This window comes from Sus scrofa, chromosome 1 (assembly GCF_000003025.6).
Source record: "Sus scrofa isolate TJ Tabasco breed Duroc chromosome 1, Sscrofa11.1, whole genome shotgun sequence".
Taxonomy (NCBI): domain Eukaryota; kingdom Metazoa; phylum Chordata; class Mammalia; order Artiodactyla; family Suidae; genus Sus; species Sus scrofa.
Window position 1 is genome coordinate 63,264,603 of NC_010443.5, and position 13,544 is coordinate 63,278,146.

The following is a 13,544-nucleotide window of genomic DNA, read 5'->3' on the forward strand; positions in this document are numbered from 1 at the left end:
CTTTTACCATATGGGTATGAATATCTAGTTTTGAAAATCTGAGTAGCAAGCACAAACCTAGAAATGTAAGGAAAAGAGATACTTTGTTATTAGAGAAAGGCTTTCTGGAGAAGCTCTGCTGATGGGATTTTTGGAGTTCCTGAGAGTATACAAGAGTCCCTCCTGGGGTAGTTAGTGGGCAAGGCCATAAGAGTCAAAAAACAGAGGACTCCTTTCACCTGGGCTATCTAGATAGGCTTAAGGAAGAAGCAAGTATTGGAGTATATCCAAAAGGAATATTTTCAGAAGGAGTGGGCAATTCTGCATTTTCTGTTTCCAAACTGGCATAGCCCAACTTTAGTTTCACTAATTGGTCAAAGCAGAACACTTGTGGAATCAAATGAGTGGGGTTTTTTTGTTTCTGTCTTTTTGCCTTTTCTAGGGCTGAACCTGTGCAATATGGAGGTTCCCAGGCTAGGGGCCTAATCAGAGCTGTAGCTGCCAGCCTACACCAGAGCCACAGCAATGTGGGATCCGAGCAGCATCTGTGACCTACACCACAGCTCATGGCAATGCCAGATCCTTAACCCGCTGAGCAAGGCCAGGGATCGAACCCGAGACCTCATGGTTCCTAGTCGGATCCGTTAACCACTGTGCCACAACGGGAACTCCTCAAATGAGTGTTTTTAATTGATCCAGCAAATAAAGCATGAGGAGAAAGAGCAAGAATTTCATTAGCATATGATTTAATCCAGCCAAATACAAGTAAGAATCAGGCCAGTTTCTACCTGGGCATTCTGCACAGTGCCAGTGGAGAGGTTGTTGAAGGCAGGATTTAACCTGTTTATCTCTTTTTTTGTCTTTTCTAGGGCCACACCCTTGGCATATGGAGGTTCGCAGGCTAGGGGTCTAATCAGAGCTGTAGCCACTGGCCTACACCAGAGCCACAGCAATGCGGGATTCAAGCTGCATCTGCAACCTACACCACAGCTCAAGGAAATGCTGGATCCTTAACCCACTGAGCAAGGCCAGCGATCGAACCTGCAACCTCATGGTTCTTGGATTTGTTGACCACTGAGTCAAGTCGGGAGCTCCAGTGTTTATCTCCTTAATTACTCTAATCTGGGGCCCATCTGTTATCCTGGGATCTTCCTTCCTCATTTCACTGGGAGTTCTCTTTACCTATTTCCTGGGTTAAATCTCTTTGATATATCTCTTTTAGCCTATGTCTTGGTTTATTTGAAGCTTCCCAAGAAGAAGCTAATTTGATTCATCAATACATGGAGAACTTTAATATCAGAATTTCAAGTCTGTCCTTAGGTACTGGTCAGGTTTTCCATATGGACCTGCAGGCTCCTATTTGGAAGGGATCTCCTACTTGAACCTGGAATTGCAGTAGTGGAGAAAGATTGGGATCTCTGAATTCATTAATCAGTATAGGAGTCATAATTTTATTCCTTTATTTGGGGGAATAATTCTCTCTGGTTGTTTCCACCAGTCCCCTCTATCTTACTCAATTCATAGCATACACTTTTAGACTTCTGTTTGGTTGAAGAAGAGGTAATTTTTCAAACAGGAAGTTTTTTGAAGGGATCTGGAGATCTAAATGTGTCTAAATGGTTTTTTCCCAACCCTCCTCATATTAGAACACTTCTTCACTTCTGATTACATGGTCTTTGAAATTTCTGATAATTTTTGAGGATTATTCAACAGATTTCAGGTAGTCTTAAGCTTTCTTCATGCCAAGGTTGGAATCCGGCTTCCTCTTGATTGATAAGCCAGTTACCACTTGTCCTATCTGCTGCTTTCTAGCTTACAAAATTTGTTGCTATTGCATTTATTCTGTTTCTCATCCTTGTAGTCACTAAAGTACACACTGGAAAAACTGAGGTCATGTGTAGGGTGAAATTGAAGATTTTTTTCTGAAAATATAAGCAAGACAAAATAGTCCTACCTGAACACTCCTTTACTCTTTCATTAACTATTTTTCCTTAAGTTTTCAAAAACAGAATGCCCTATTTGAGGCATTTTTTGCCAATGCTTTTAGAATGCTGCTCACTTATTCAAGTTAAACTATGTAATTTGAAAGTATAAATGTAATTTGTAAGAACTGTAAATGGGAGTCAGAGAAAATTGCACAGCTGAAATGGGTTCTTACTGAACGCCATCAAATGCAGGGGCAAAATATTGTATGAAATGGTGGTTGGTGTGTGAAATGCTGGTAGAAAGTATTCTCTAGCTTTCCTCATACCTTGTGATGAATATGAGGGGGGGATGTAAAAAATAATAACAAACCATGCAGACAAGGCTCTCCAAAATAAATTATTAATTCAATTGACAGCAGTTTCTAAGAATATCCAATGTTCTAGGGATTGGGGGTCTAAAGAGAAAAGATATGGTCCCTGCCTCTCAATGATTATAGGACTTCAAGGTGCATGTCCATGATGCTCCTCTCTCTCCCTAGAATATTGTTTCCCCTACCTTTTGTTTCAATGACTTTTTTCATATCATTTATATATCAGCTAAAATGAGATCTAATCTGTGCCACAGCAGCAACCCAGGCAACTGCAGGAACAATGCCAGATCCTTAAAACACTGTGCGACAAGAGAACTCTAGCATCTCTTCTTATTCTGATCAATATTTCCTTTGTGCATCATTACTCTTCCAGAGACTGCACGAATTAAAAATGTGTTACCCAATTTAACTGTAAGACACAAAATTCAAAATAAAGGAAAAAATTATTCTTACTTGCTAATCAATCTATATGGCAAAATATAAACATATGCTGATTTAAAATAATATTTTTGACCTATAATAAAATGGTTGATAATACTCTAAATAAAATAGAATTTTAGGTTTTAAAGGGCTTGAAACCAGAAGATTATTAAATTTAAAGATTAAGGCTGGGAGTTCTTAGGTGGTACAACTGGTTAAAGATCTGGTGGTCACTGCTGTGGCTCGGGTCCCTGCTGTGGGATGGGTTTGATCTCTAGCCTGGGAAATTTTGCATGCCATGGGAACAGCCAAAAAAAAAAAAAAAAACACAAAAAAAAATAAATTTAGGCTTTAAAAAATTATAAAATAGAATGATAGCTTAGATGTAGAGAAATCAGGCATCGCCAAAACTCAGACTTGGAGTTATAGCCTTTCTGGAGTAAATTAATAAATTATAGCAATTTTTACAATGGAATGAGTGCCATGACTCACTGACATAAGAATATAATTTTGATTCATAATTACTATATGCAAAATGATATCATACAATGTAGCTTTTTAAAAGTGTAAGTGTATATATATATGTGTGTATCTATATATGCATGTGTGTGCGTGAACGTAGATACATAGACAGTTATCAGATCATTCTGAACAATAGGGATCAATGGTGATTTTACTTTTACCTCTTTATTAATCTAGATTTGAAGAAATTTTATTATAATATTAGTTATTTTTACATGGAAGTTTCATGCTGGAGTCCTAGAACTCCTGATTCTCTCTTATACGCACTATAAAACTATCTCCCTAAGTAAACAAGGATGACAAAATGTTTATGGTCAGTCATAATTTCCTATTATAAAATATCTACTTAAAATAAGTTTTATGCCTGTGTCATTAAACATTTATCTATTTTACTTAGAGAGCCTTGAAAAAGCATGTATTATTTAGTAATACTTGGATAAGATATTTAATGAAATAGGCAAAGAAATGAACAAAGTTACTGTATAAGTTTTAGAAAGGAGGATGTAAATATTATCATTATTGCAGATATGATTGCCTATCTGCAATGCATACAAAAATAAACTGAAAAACTCTTGGAAATTATAATAGAGTTCAGTAGATAGCTAACTATAAATAAAATAAAAACTGCTTCTCATATAAGAAACAAACATAACATCAGAACCTGTAGTCCAGGGCTCTTACTGAATCTGTAAGCTCTCTGATATCTTAGAATAAATCAATTTTTATTTGAAATGACAAGATTTGGAGTTCTCTTGTGGTGCAGCAGGTTAAGGGTCTGGCATTGTTACTATATCAGCTTCAGTCACTCCTGAGGGTTCTTGTTGGATCACTCCCCTAGGAACTTCCAAATGCCACAGGTGTGGCCAAAAAAAAAAAAGTTTGAAACAACAAGATTTGAGTTCATTGTTGACAACTAAAATCTTCATCTAAATCTAAAATTAGTGACAAATGTAAGGTAGTAATATTAGATATTAGATAAATAGCTAGATAAACAGATCTAAGAGGACATCTATACAAACAAACAAGTATCAACAGTGGGTGTACCCTAATCATGACCTTTGGGGTGATTTTCACCTCACTGATTTTTGAACTATTATTATACTAGCAACGTGCTTCCTGCACATTGTGCAATATAAAGTAGAAAACATTAGTCTACCCAGAGATTTTTCTTAGTATGGCCATAATTAAATAGTAAGTATGCTATTAACTCTGCTATGGCGGAGTGGGTTAATAATCCAGTTTGTCTCTGGCAGTGCTGGTTTGATCCCCAGCCCTGCGAAGCGGTTTAAGGGTCTGGCGTTGCCAAAGTTGTGGTGTAGTCTGTAGCTGTGGCTTAGGTGCAATCCCTCGTTTGGGAATTTCCATATGCCGTGGGTATGGCCGTAATATTAAAAAAAATAGTAAGTATACAAAAAGTAAAATAATCTCTGTGGCAGAGGGCCAGCTATCCACCACACAAAGAAACACAAAAGAAAATAATTGCATATCTGTTGCCTCTTCTGGGGGATTCAGCTAGGGTGCAGTTCTCAGCCTCCCTTAAAGGTGGGCGTGGATATATGATTATTTTATTTGTTTATGACTAGACTATAAGGAGAACTGATGTATACCCCCTCCAAGATTGACCCATATAAATATCCAAGGAGCAACCCTCCCTCTCCACCTCAGACTTTTGGCTGATGGTAAAATGCCGTTTATGGCCTTAGAATCCACATATTAAAAGGTGGTACAGTAGACAGTTTACCCTGAATATCTGCATGGAGAATGAATGGTCAGCTATCAATCTGAAAAAGAGCCCAGGACCACTAGATGAGAAAGAAATAAACTTTTGGGGGGGCCACTTCCACGGCATATGGAAATTCCCAGGCCAAGGACAAAATCCATGGCATAGCAGTGACCTGAGCCACAGTAGTGATACTTAGCCATTGGATCCTTAATCTGCTGAGCCACAAGGCCACTTTTTCCTTAAGGCAATTTTGGTCTCTATTCAGCCGAGTGCTCATTAATATAGTCTCCATCTCTCCCTTCACCTACATTTCCCTCTAGCCTCATCTTTTCAAATTAGGATTGCTTGTGGTTTTACTCTATGCCTTTTATTTACTTTTCAAAAATCTATCTGCCTTCAGTGCCTAGAGACTTATAAAAAGTCTCATCTGTAATACAGCTATTAGAAATTGTTCAAAATTGGATTTCCCATTGTGGCTCAGTGGGTTACAAATCTGACTAGTATCCATGAGGATGCGAGTTCAATCCCCGGCCTTGATCAGTGGGTTAAGGATCCAGTGTTGCAATGAGCTGCAGTGTAGTTCGCAGCTGCAGCTTGGATCCTGTGTTGCTGTGACTGGTGTAGGCTGGCAGCTGTAGCTCTGATTTGACCCCTAGCCTGGGAACTTCCACGTGCCGAAGGTTCAGCTCCAAAACGCAAGAAAAAAAAAGAAATTGTCCAAAATTTAGAGTATTGTTGGCATTCTCCCCCAGCCTCAAAGCTGATAATTCTTATTTTTATATGGACATTCTTATTATCTAGTGAAATAAGACAAATGCCTATTCTTACACTGACATATTTTACTAAAACTTTGATCTGGAATACTTCTTTCCTTTTTTTTCTATTAGTATTCTTTAATTTTTCTGTAATAAACATGAATTACTAAAGCAATTTTTAATGAGACAAGGGGGAAAAAGTTTTGTTAAAGTAGATATTTATCCCACGGTTCATGCACAGTGTTGGATTTGATTAAATTCAAGTTCAGGTACAGATGAAAATGTCTGGCATTCTCAATCTGGCTTCATTTCTTGTAAAAATCATGTGTACAGGCCTGTCCTAGTCACAAATATGAACAAGACGGTGTGTTTCCAGAGGACGCTCTCTCTTTCTAGTTTCCATTTCCAATTCTCTTTGTCCAGAATTAGGACCTGAAAAGCTGTGCCCTACTTCAAAATTCTCATATATAACTACAGAAACAATATTCCTGCCCATGGAAGCCAAGCTCCTAACTCTGATTTTCCTAAGTCCCTCCATTGTTCAAGGTCTATCTCTATTGCTGTCCGCTCTAGGGAGGTATCATGACTCTTCAAACAGATATACTTAATAGTTCCATTCATATGATTTTATTTAACACTTGCATATGCTGGTTTCCAGACCAGGTCTTTTATTATTTTGGCTGCACCTGCAGCATGTGGAATTTCCTGGGCTAGGGATCAAACCCACACCATAGCAGTGACAATGCTGCATACTTATTATTTTTTTTAATTTTTAAAAACTTTTTTTAACTGTTATTTCCCCAATATGATTTTTTTCCCTACTGTACAGCATGGTGACCCAGTTACACATACATGTACACATTCTTTTTCCTCACATTGTCATGCTCCATCGTAAGTGAGGAGACATAGTTCCTCACAGTGCTACACAGCAGGCTCCCATTGCTACACAGCAGGCTCCCATTGCTAATCCATTTCAGCATTCTTAACTCCCTGAGCCACCAAGGAACTCTCAGACCAGGTCTTTTCTCAGAGGAATCTTAATCTTCCTGTGCTCCTCAAACTGCAAGCTCCTTGAGGTCGGGGGAATGTGTCTCACTGTCTGAATATCCTCTAGACCTCTTAGCACTGCAGAATACATATAAATGGTGTTTGCAAAATCTCACTAATTTCCTTGAATATCTAACTTTAGTCAATATTTCTGTTTTTGACCTGCCCCTGAAATCCTGTTTTCATGACATTTTCAGGTAGTAGAATTACTTCCTTCCAAGAACAAGATATGGATGATGGTGGGCAAGAAGTACTGAAGTCCCGAGGGGAGTAAATGGGGAAAAAAAATTGTTTCTGAAATTACTAATAGAAATGACTTTAGGGAAAAAAAAAATTTGAACAGCAGTTTTGGTGGCACAAAATCTGGAGTTTCTAGATTTAGCTATATACTGGTTAGCAAGATTGATAGGGAGCCTAACGAGTTTATCAGACATTATGTCATTGGGAAATATATTCCAAGCTTTAAACACCTGGTTGAAACTGTGTTTTTGGAATAAAATACTTCCTTTGTAACAAATTGTTATAGTAAAAAACAACTGGCACTGCCAATAGTACAATCCATGATCAATCCTAAGAAGTGTATCCTCTGCAGTGCTCTCAATTTAGTTGATACACTGAGCTACACACAGTGATAGATCTTTCTGAAATTTTATGATCCATCTTGAGTAGAAGGTTTTGTAGTGTTGTCAAGCCTAAGAGTGATGTGTACTCCACAAATATCTGTCATATCATAGAAAGCTTAAACTTAGGGAGGAAGTATATGACTATCTTTGTTCTATTTAATCTCACTGAGTTACTATGTCTTGTTTTATATTGCAAGAGCACCTATAACTAAAAAAGTAGTACGTTATTGAAATAACAATGAAAATCCCAAAGTGGTATTTCATAATCTGGACTTTGTTAGTCTATAACTTCCACCATAGGCTTTTTTAAACAGGAGAGCAACTGGGTCACTTTGCTGTACCCCAGAAATTGACAAAACATTGTAAATCAACTATAATAAAAATAAAAAATAAAAAAGTAAAAGGGAGAGCAAACCATCTACAATGGATTCTAATTATTTATCACTTTCACTTCAATAGAAGGAATTTCCATATTGTACAAACCTAAAAGGATTTTGTTTTCAAAAATTTAATTTAAATAGTTTATATACATATAATGGCATATTATTCATTGAATAAAAGAAATGAAGTTGTTATATTTGCTACAACCTGGATGAAATTTGAAAGCATTATGCTGAATGAAATAAACCAAAGGACAAACATTGTGTGATTCACTTATATGAAATATCTGGAACAGGCAATTTAATACAAATGGAAAGTAGGTTAGAGGTGACCCAGAGCTGGGGAGAGGAGTGAATGGGAGCTAGTTACTGCTTAATGGTTACAGAATTTCTATCTGAGTTGACAAAAATTATTTCAAAATAGTGATGACGGTTGTAAAACGTGGTGAGTGTGATTAATACCAGCGAAATAATGCCACTTAGAAATGGTTGAAAGATGTCAAATTTTATGTTAAAATATTTATCACAATAAAAAGAAACTGAAAAAAATTGCAATTAATGATGGTGGCATGGTCAAAAAAGCATAGCATTGAATTTTATGCTTGTGACAACCCTGACATTTTGAACTCAGATTAAAATGTCTATTTCTGTTCATGAATGTAATCAAGAATTGAGAATGCTTCAAACAGTCATATTACTAATATTGACTAGTTATTTTGAAAAAAAAAAAAAGTCTGGGCTTTGTGGAAATAAATAACTACGTCCTAGGCATCTACACTAGGATGATTTTTAAAGTTCTTCCTCAAATATTAAGGTTAGATTTTTGAAACTGGTGTAAGAATTATTGATTAAAGAAATTAAAAATTTATTTTCAAGGAGTGAAATAAGGATAATCTTATTAAATTGTTCAAAAAGATTTGAAAACATATACTTATCTAGCCATAACATGGACAGAACATTAAATAATTTACAAGATAAAAAATATAAAAATAAAAAATAAAGGAAGATGCTCAATAAAATGGCAATCGGTGATATTTTACTTTTCTTAAATTTAATTATTATCCAATATATCACCTTTGATATTTGATTCCAAGAGAATTCTTTGAAATGATGCCAATACACTTCTCATGACCATCACCTAACAGAAGTAGTCAAGCAGAGCAGAGGAAGAAAATAGTTGAGACAAACCAGTCCCCTCATTGTTCTTCCTCTAGCAGATAATGGAGACATTTAGGACTATTAAAATTGAATTACGGAAGTTTAGTTGTTCAATTATCTGTTTGTGACTTCAGCCAGTTCATATTCTTTGAACAACCAGTTTTGTGGTGTGTGGGATGGACCGAAGGTTACTGCATGCCTTTTTACCTTTGAAGAGAGTATGATACAGAGGTCATTCTTTTTCTTGTTTGCAGGCTACTTTGCAGCCACTTGTATATGTGTAGAAAATATTTCAAGTATTACTTAGAAGCCAATTTTTTTTCCCTCAAACCCCACTACTCAGATAGGTTAAAATTATAGCGTTAAAAAAAAAATAGATTATTTTTGTAGTTTTTTTCCATTGGTCCCAAAGCTCCTTTCTCTCTTATTACTTAATATAATCACTCTTCTAATATATTATAAGAATGAGAATTTAGCAATTGGACCCATCACTTGGTTCAATGTCACTGAATCTTTCCCAAAGAAAAAAAAATTTTTTGACCACTGTAGTGCCATTTAATTTTCTTTCTCCCCCAGAGAAAACCTGCTAAATCATTTGAAAGCTTCTGCTATTTTGTATGATGGGCAGACGATGTTACTTCATATATCAACTCTTTTATTCTCTAAAGAATAAAACATGGATAAATATTTCATCCTTTGGAAATAAACTGTGTGTTGATTTCAATGAGATAAGTGATGTGATTCAGCAAGAGTCTGATAAAATCTTTCTTTAATCTTTTTTTGTCATAGGCCTGGCTTATCATGGGAGTATTGTATTTGCCCATATTTTCCTGCCGACCCCAACTATGTAGAGGAGAGCTATATACTCTTTGATACCTTTATCTCTTCTTTTGACTTTTCCTCCTTGATATTAGCATGCCTTCCATCCCACCTGTACCAACAACACTCCTTGGAAAAGTTTCGTAGAAGAGGGAGGAGAATTTGAAAGAGATAAAGCAACACAAAAGTTGACAGAAAGATTTGATTTTAGAAGGTGAGAGAAAATGTAAAAATTTATCTCTACAAGGACTGTTCTAAATTCACCAAAAAAATGTAAGATGATAGTAGATTTCCAACACACAACACCCAGTTTTTCCAATTATTAACATTATTGCATTAGTGCGGTATATTTGTTATAATTAAAGAATCAGTGTTGATACTCTGTTGTTAACTAAAGTCCATTGTTTATTCATATTTTTTAAGTTTTTACTTAATATTCTTTTCCTGTTCCAGCACTATATCCATGATATCACATTACATTTAGTTGTCATGCCTTCTTAAGTTCTTTTTGGTTATGACAATTTATCAAACTTTTCCTGTTTTTAGTGATGCTGACTATTCTGAGGAGTAATAATCAGATATTTCATAAGATGCATCTCTATTGGATTTTGTTTTATGTTTTTCTCATGATTAGATCTGAATTATAGGTTAAGGGTAGGAAGGTGACAGAGATAAAGTACCATTTTCATCACATCACATCAAGAGTACAAGCAATCAGCAAGATTTATCATTGTTGATGTTGACCTTGAGCACCAGCTGAGGTAGTGATTATCAGATTTCTCCACTATAAAGTTACTCTATTTTTCCCTTTTTCATACTCGACTCTTTGGAAGAAAATAAAAATCAAAGACTACTTTTTTTTTTTTTTGTCTTTTCTAGGGCTGCTCCGGGGGCATATGGAGGTTCCCAGGCTAGGGGTCTAATCGGAGCTGTAGCCACTGGCCTACACCAGAGCCACAGTAACTCGGAATCCGAGCTGCGTGTGCAACCTACACCACAGCTCACAGCAACGCTGGATCCTTAACCCTGAGCAAGGCCAGGGATTGAACCCTCAACCTCATGGTTCCTAGTCGGATTTGTTAACCACTGCACCATGATGGGAACTCCTCAGAGACTACTCTTAAGGAATGTGAAGTTAATGCTCTCTCTGCTTGATGGCAGAGTATATACATAAATTATTTGGAATTTTTCTACATAGGAGATTTATTTCTTCTCATCTATTAAGTTATCCAAATTTTTATTTATATCAGTATGCATAGACAATTATTTTATACTTTATTTTATTGCTCAAATTGTTTGAGAATTGGCTATTGAAAACTTTCAGTTGGCTTCTGTGCTCCTTTGACATACCTCTACAATGTATTTTTGGTTTTTTATTTTTTACCACTTTCTTACTTTCTGGTACTTTAAGATACTCTAGGCTCATCTTACATATTTCCTGCCCCAATCACAGAAGCAGGCATTTCCCTAGGGAGCCCTGCCTCATGTCATTGGAGAATGGTATTAGAAACCAAGATCTGGCCACTAGGTGTTCTTATTACAAAAATGTCATTTCTTTCAGGCTTTTTCAGTAGAAAGAGAAAGAAATAGATGTGTGTGGACACATACAGTAGATCTCCATCGCTTGTGCATTCTGTACTTGTGAATTTTCCTACTTGCTAAAATTTATCTGTAACCCCCAAATCAATATTCAATACACTTTCACAGTCATTTATAAACATGCACAAAAATCTGAGTCACCTAACATGCATATCTGAGGTCTAACAAGGACACTCTGCCTCCTTGCTTCAGCTCTCGTAATATAAGCAAGAGTCCCTTTATGTTCTATTTAGTGCCATGTTTTTCCATTTTTGTGCTTTATTTTGTTAATTGCACTGTTTAAGCTGAACCCCAAGTATTGTCTGAAGCAGTTTCTAGCATTCCTAAGTCTAAAAATTTCTTATGTCCTTTATGGAGAAAATACTAGTGTTAGATAAGCTTCTTTCAGGCATGAGTTATAGTGTTATTAACTGTGATTTCAACATTAAAGAATCAGCGATGTATTAAATAAGATGTCTTTAAACAGAAACACATACAAAACAGGTTATGTATTGATGGCTTGACAAAAATGTTGTGATCAGAGTAAGCTAACCTGTACTTCCTTTAAGAGGAATGGTTCGGCATTTGATAATTCAATGTTCACAGTAACTTTATAACTATCATGACTAATAAGAATCGGCTTATATTATATGTTTTTTCTAACCCCTATATCAGAGGCATGTGGAAGTTCCTAGACTTGGGATCAAACCCAAGCCACAGAAGTAACCAGAGCCATAGGAGTGACAATATCAGATACTTAACCTATTGAGCCACCATGGAACTTCTACCTAAAATATTTTTACGACACCACCTGTATTTATATTAAACTAAACTTGAGTTCTTACTGAGGCCCAAATCTAAGCTATCACTGTATTGATCATTCTAGCCTCCTCCCACTCCAAAAACAAGAAACCATCTTCCTCCACTCATTTACTTAATTGTTTAGTTTCATTATATGTGTATAGCCATATTAGAATTGCTAATTCATATCTTTAGAGGAAATAACTTTATCAATGCAGTACAGTGTTTATGTGCAATTCCTTTTGCCTTCAGTCCTACAGACTTAACTTTCTTCCAGAGTTACCTAGGTTAACCCCTTTTTCTCCACAGCCCTTTCAGTGAGGCTGTTTCATAGATTTCTAACAGTTTGAATCTCTTGTCACAGTCTGCATTCCAGCCTGGGGACACTGACCTCCTAAATAATTTTTTAATTTGCATAAATTAATGTTTACTCTTTGGCTCTAAGTTATACATGTTTCGATAAATGCATAATGTCATGTATCCACTATTGCAGTATTATACAGAATTTCACCATCTTAAAAATTCCTCCTAGTGTGATCATTCAATCTTTCTCCACTCTCAACCCCTTGGCTACCACTGATTTTTTACTGTCACTATAGTTTATCTTTTTCAGAATGTCATATAATTGTAATCATTGTACTTCAGACTGGCTTCTTTCACATAGCCACATGTGTTTAAATTTAATTTCCTCCATGTCTTTTTATGCTATGATAACTCATATATTTTTATTGACTACTAAGGCATTGTATGAATGTACTGCAGTCTGTTTATCTATTTGCCTTGCAGGTTTTAAAAATACATACAATTTTAATCAATTGGGTAAATACTAGAAGTGCAATTGCTGGATCATATGGCAAGATTATGCTGCCTTTTTGCATTTTAAAATTTCTCTCGCTCCACTAGCAAACTACCTGTGTCATTCTGGGATGTTTGCCTTAGGTGAATTCTCCTTTATAGGAATTAGGACTTCACTGGTTTTACCAACTATGTCCAAGGTTAAGAAACTTTTGAAAAAAAAAATCCAAATCAGAGATATCTGGTAAAATATGATTGATGAAAGTCTAGTTTTACTTTTTAAAAATTTTTTTTTGTGCTTTCAAGAAATATTTTATTTCTGTGCTCTTTGATAACCAGAAGGTGTAAAATGTTTTTTTTTTTTTTTTTTTTTTTTTTTTTTATTTTCCCACTGTACAGCAAGGGGGTCAGGTTATCCTTACATGTATACATTACAATTACAGTTTTTCCCCCACCATTTCTTCTGTTGCACCATGAGTATCTAGACATAGTTCTCAATGCTATTCAGCGGGATCTCCTTGTAAATCTATTCTAGGTTGTGTCTGATAAGCCCAAGCTCCCGATCCCTCCCACTCCCTCCTCCTCCCATCAGGCAACCACAAGTCTCTTCTCCAAGTCCATGATTTTCTTTTCTGAGGAGATGTTCAC